The 6141-nt window shown below is 40.8% G+C and overlaps 1 non-coding gene across 1 annotated transcript; it reads left to right on the top strand.

Annotated features, from left to right (window-relative positions):
* Window positions 1-2984: 2984 nt before the first annotated feature.
* On the top strand, window positions 2985-3175 carry LOC115872227. The gene has a single exon (XR_004047747.1). It is a non-coding gene; the product is annotated as a U2 spliceosomal RNA (small nuclear RNA).
* Window positions 3176-6141: the final 2966 nt, after the last annotated feature.

Below are 6141 nucleotides of genomic sequence, written 5' to 3'. Positions count from 1 at the left end.
CAGTTCTGTACACCAGAAATAAAGCTCATCTTGGAGAATTAAAATCTGTAGTCCACACACCTCTCACCCGGTGGACTATATACTATATACTAAATCCCAGAAGTGACCTTTTCTCCCATAGTAAGTTTATCTATGTATTTGTGTACAATTAAATAAAAATCAGTGTAGTATATAACATATTTGTAGGCATAAAATATTACTAGTGAGCAGACATCAGAGGTCATGTGGTGAGCCAAGGACCCTCTCACTAATGTGAAAACCAGTGAGTGAGGTGGCTCACTCTAAGTCACAGTCAGATAGCTTACTGAGGTTTTGCAGGAGAAACTCCATTATCTAGGAATGGCTGCTCGTGGCAGTTAGCAATCTATGTCTCAGCACTTTGTACTTCCTTTGCTCTCCTAAATTCTGTTCCTATTTCTGGCTCCTTAACTAGGTAAGTTTTTTAAAGGCTAAGTCTGAAATCAATATTTGTGTCCCCCTCTGCAACTAGGAATTTTGTTCAATTAAATTTATAAGTTTACCCCAAGCCTTGTATGGATATAAACATAGCAACGTCTTCTGTCTGACTCAGGTTCAAAGCTGACAAGACATTGTGGATGGTAGAAATAGAAGGGAAAAGATAAGCTTTTCTTGTTTGTCCTGAGGAAATAAGACTGATAGCGCAGGGTCTGCCATGCCCAGTGTCTTCCTCTTAATTCCTTGGGTGATCTTGACCAAGGAAATGAGCTATTCCTGGCTTTCAGTTCCTGTCTGTTCTCTCATAGTGAAGTATGCACACCTATAAAACAGAAGCTCCATTGTCATTTCTAGTTACATGACAGATTTGTTTGCCAGGATTATAAAAATGCAGAAACTATGGTGTACTTTTTGACAATTTCCAAATTTTTAAGACTTCTCCGTCCTAGAGAACCTGAGCCAAACCTTGAGAGAATATTGGGGATTGGGCCGGAGAAACCGAAACCAGATAAGTTCAGAGAGCAAAGGTGAGCCCCAAAGTGGGAGAGAGGGACGAGAGCCAGGGACCGAACAGCTGTAAAAGACACAGAGCCAGGGGAAAGCAACATGCAATAAGAGGGAGCTTGGCCGAAAACAGATGACTGAGGCAGGGAAAGACATGAGGAGGTTTGCAAGAATTAAAAGCAACAGAAGTAATTACTGTTATGCACACAGCTTCAAGGTGAATAGATGTGGGAGGGAGTCTGCTGGAAGATATTTGTATATGTGCATGTCTATATGTATATGTGTATTTACCTTTGCTGCAACTAGATCCCATTAAGTGTAGTAGAACATATAAGGGGAGAAGTTATAAAGGAATGAGTCACTGGGCCTGAGGGATTAGGACCATAGTCCTGAGGGATACCAAGATCAGTTGACATAGTAGCATATATCACAAAAACAATGTTTTGCATTTTACTTTGAGGAGTAGGACCTGGAGTCTTAAAAGGTCGTGAGCAGCCATCCAAGGTGCTGCTATTGGTCAGAGGAAAGACAAGTGATGAAACTCAATAGACATGGCAACAAGCCAATGGACTGATGGCCCACATAAATATCAGTCTCCACAACTCTGAGACCAAAAGAACTAGATGGTGCCCGGCTACCACTAGCAAATGCTCTGAAAAGGTTCCCCTTAAAGGGTCCCAGAGGCAAAGACAAAAGTCAATAAATAAAAGAGACTAGGCTTACTGGGCAGACAGAATCTTGTGGAATCCCGTAAGACTCTTCTGGTTGGGAACTGAACTCATCTCCATGTTTGAATAGTCAACCATTTCAGATCCAAAGGGAAGCATTTACTGAAGGACAAAGTTCAGAGTGTTTGGAAAGAAGCAGGAATGAAAACAAGAAACATAGGGAAGAGGTAAGATGGGCGATAAACAAGCGTACATTGAGGGAATGACCATGGATGCGTTGAAACAAAGTGCGAATGAATTGTTGAATGTGCAACGGGTTATCTGCTCTGTAAATCTTCACCTAATTCATAGTAAATCGTTTTCTTTTTAATTAGAGGCAAAGCAAAACGCATCCTGCTTAAGGATCCATGTTCTGGGTTGGTATTCTGGTGAGCTTTTTAGGAAAGACAGGGACCTGAGGGGGCACCATCTATGCTCCATGCTTTCTTCGCCTGCAGCCAGGGAAGCGGAGTCATGAGTTCCATATGGATTTGCTTTCTCCCCTGACTGACGGTTCTTTTGCTTCCCACACAGGCAAATTTAGCTGGAACGAATCTATCGTGTGGGAGGTCTTTATTACTAAAAATTAAATCCAATAAAATGCAGATGTCCCGACAGTGCCCACAAACAAGCTGTCTTTGTAATAATAGCCAACTGGAGAAAATATATGTATGCATCTGGGTTAAAACAACACAGGAGCCCTGGTGGTGCAGTGGGTAAAGTGCTTGGCTGCTAATCAAAGAGTTGGCTATTCAAACCCAGCAGCCACTCCTCGGGAATAGGAAGGCGCGGTCTGGGTCCTTAAAGCTTCACAGCCTTGGAAACCCACTGGAGCAGTCCGGCTCTGCTCCGCAGGGGCAGTGTGAGTCCAGATGGACCCATCGAAAGTGGCTTCAGGGTTTTCTTTGAACAGCTGGAATATTTAAAACTAAAGATCTGTTGATGATCTCTACAATTAAAGAAAATAGAAGAAAACAAACCACTGCAATTTTTTTCCAAGAATGGGGTTATAAAACAAAAATATTTGGGAATCCATATGTTACCAAATGGATTGTTTACACAATTATTTTGAATAAAATATTAATGCGTTAACATGCTTGTTTGCCTCGGTACAGTCACTTTTCTTGCAAACCTCTTCCTTTGTGGGAATATTTCATGTCTGTATGACAGTCTCTATTGCTGTATTAGTCAGAACACATATAGCTTTGATGATGAATCTATGCTTTACTAAGTAAATTAAAATACTAATGTACTTGTTCTACAACCTGCTTTTCTCTAACAAAACGCTAATATTTAATTATTAATCATTTCATTTTGATCGCTTCTCGGCCTTTTGGCTAAGATCAAGTGTAGTATCTGTTCTTATCAGTTTAATATCTGATACGTCCTCTATCTGAGGACAACATATTAAATGTACTTTTGCAAATAGGAGTTGGACCCGGAGCTTGCTCCATCCACTCCACACATCAGCCTGGTATTGCAGTCCTTCCAGGAATGGTGCAGCCCCTTAGGGGCTATATTAAAAAAAAAAAAAAAAAGAAGAATCATTTCATTTAGAAACATCTGCAAGAAGAATCAAAATTATACTATTTGTTTGGTGTGATATAATAAATTCACATCTTTTTCCAAGTTAGTTTCCCCTCAGTTAACAGAATTATCCGAATGTCCATTCAAATGCATCGTTCTCACAGTCAAGAACACTACTTTCACCACCTCCTGCCCTAGAGCTTTCTGTTTTTAACTCAAAAAACAATGCCATCGAGTCATTGCTGCCTCACAGCAACCCTGTAAGACAGAATAAAACTGTCCCTGTGAGTTTCCCTGAGGTAACTCTTTACATTAGTACAAAGCCCCTTCTTTCTCTCGAGGAGCAGCTGGTAGTTTTGAACTGCTGACCTTGAAGTTAATCCAACACATAACCACTACACCACCAGGGCTCCTTCATAGCTAACAGTCTTTAATTCTTTAAAAAAAAGAAAAGATCTATAGACAAACGATCTATGAGGTTTATAAATAACTTTTACAGGGTATAATATTGTCTTTATATCTTCCCCCCTTTCCACCTCTTCTCCTAGCCACCTACTCTTTTTAATTCCTAAGAAATCATAACCAGTCCAGGAGTTTTATGTTGTTACATTTTTCTCACTTTCTGATTCTGTTCTTGTATATCTTTGGGCTAGCACAAAAACAATGGCATAGTTAACCACACATTAGGAAATATTTTCATTGTTGGTTCAAGTGGGTCAAACCAACTGAACTAGCGTGGCGACCCCAAGTGTGTTCACAACCGGATGCCATGGAGTTTCCAATGGCTGGTTTTCCAGAGTGGGGCCCGGGACCTTCTTCTGGAGCTCCTCCGGGCACGTGTTCTGACATTTTGGTTATTAGCAGAGAATTTAGCCATTTGCATGATCAGAGTGGGCCTGGGTTCTTCAAATATGAATTGATCTTCAGAGGAAATTAAAACACTAAATTTATATGTATTGCCTGACTTGTATTTGTTTATTTTCATTTCTAATTTTTTAATTTTGTGTTTGAATTTTGTTTCCATTTTTAACAATAATGTTTATTGTGCTTTTGTTGAAGGTTTCCACAGAAGTTTAGGTTCCCGATAAACAATTCCTATACAAGTTACTCAGTGCACTGGCAAAGGAATCCTGAGACTTGGTCCACTTGCCTCACTAACTATTGGGAGCTGAATTTTTTACCTGTATCTTCTGATGGTGCTCTTTACTGGCAGGGGGTGTGTCCTGTATGTGGGTAGACACTGTACTCATTGGAATGTTTCTGGCTGCCAGTTACAAGGATACGAAGAAGCAAATTTCAGTGTATAGCCTTATGGAGGTGGAAAAGAAATAAGGTAGCCCAGATAGGAGAGAAGAGCTCTCAGAACAGGACCTTAGGGTGGAACCTCTGTCTCTCTTCACCTCACATCTCTGTTTAGCTTTATTCTTTTTTAATGAAAACAAGCCTCCTCCCAGGTGGCAGGAAAAATAATATTAACAAGCTCAACAATTCCACATCCTCCCTGTTCGACAGCCCTGAAAGACGAGAGACTTACTCTCTTCCAACTTCCCAGGGAAAAGCTGTACTCGACCTTGCTTGAATCTTCTCACCTGTGGGTCCCTGGATTAAATACTTGTCCGAGTGAAGGGGTTCAAGAGCTGACCATCTCGGGATAGCAGGGGGACAGGGGAGGCTGTCACGTGACAGCAGAAAATGAGGGAAATATGCTAGGCAGTCAAAACAACAGTATCACAATCCACAATAAGAACTGAGAGTGCTATCGCAATATGGCTACCATTTGTTCTAAAGCTAGACAAGTCATTTAAACTCTTTAATATTTTCCATTTCCATAAGAGGGTTTTAAAGAGTAACAACAACTTAAATCCCTAACAATAGCTTAACTACTTAACTTTACTGGAGAGCGTAAAACTCAGAGTTTGTGTTAACTAAAAAGAAGCAGAGCAGAGGGTAGCTCCATCAGAATAATTTGTAACAATTTCTACTTTCCATGAATGTGCACTAACAACTCTAAATCACTATAGAAGTACATTTACAGGGATTTTCCAAAACGAAACAAAATACACCCTGTCTCATTCCTTGGTGTATATAATAGCTTTCCTGTCTCATTCCTTGGTGTATATAATAGCTTTCCAATCCTGGATAACAAAGATATGCATGGCCTTTCTGAGGCTATAAATAATATGTATAAAGTCCCTGTAGCAGCATAAAAAGCATGAATGATACAATGTAACACTGCCATTGAGTCTATCCCAACTCAGAGAGACCCTGTAGGGAAGGGCAGAACTGCCCCGTGAGTGTCCGAGACTCTAACTCTGTACGAGAGTAGGAAAACCCCTCTTTTTCTGGAGGAGCAGCTGATAGTTTCAAACTGCTCACCTTGCGGTTCACAGCCCAATTCTTAACCTCGATGCCCCTAGGGCTCCTACAGCTCTATGAAAGCACATGACAAGAAAAAACAAAATGCGAGTTCTCACATTTACAATTATCAAGGGGTGGATTTGTCCTCCTTTAGCTATCATCTCAATGTTATGTAATATTCTTATACCACTTTTGTAATTAAGAGGGGAAAATCTGTTTATTATTCTGCGTAAAACTTTTTTAAATGTGACTGTTGAAGATTAAACTGTGCCTGCCAACGTAGGTTGAAGTCCTGGGCCTCTGGGTGGGATCCTGTTAGAAAGAGGCAGGGTCTGTGCCGTCTGGTACTGTTGTGGTCATAAGGCATCTCGAAGCAGTGTGAGTCCAAACCTAGTAACGTTTGAGTTGTAGACAGAACACAATACACAGAGGTACCCACTGAGGGAAGGTGGACGGGAAGGAACTCCCAGGCTACTAACAAAGGAGGACCCTTTTAGCATGGGATTTGGACTTCCAGCCTCCAAACTGTAAAGCAATACATTTCTGTTCTTTAAAGACCCCCATGAGCCTACCTTAAACTACCTCCATG

This window comes from Echinops telfairi, unplaced genomic scaffold (genome assembly GCF_000313985.2).
Source record: "Echinops telfairi isolate 266 unplaced genomic scaffold, ASM31398v2 ScPeMD7_3;HRSCAF=10, whole genome shotgun sequence".
NCBI lineage: Eukaryota > Metazoa > Chordata > Mammalia > Afrosoricida > Tenrecidae > Echinops > Echinops telfairi.
The sequence above is the reverse complement of the archived record's forward strand: the minus strand, read 5'-3'. Positions and strand labels throughout refer to the sequence as shown.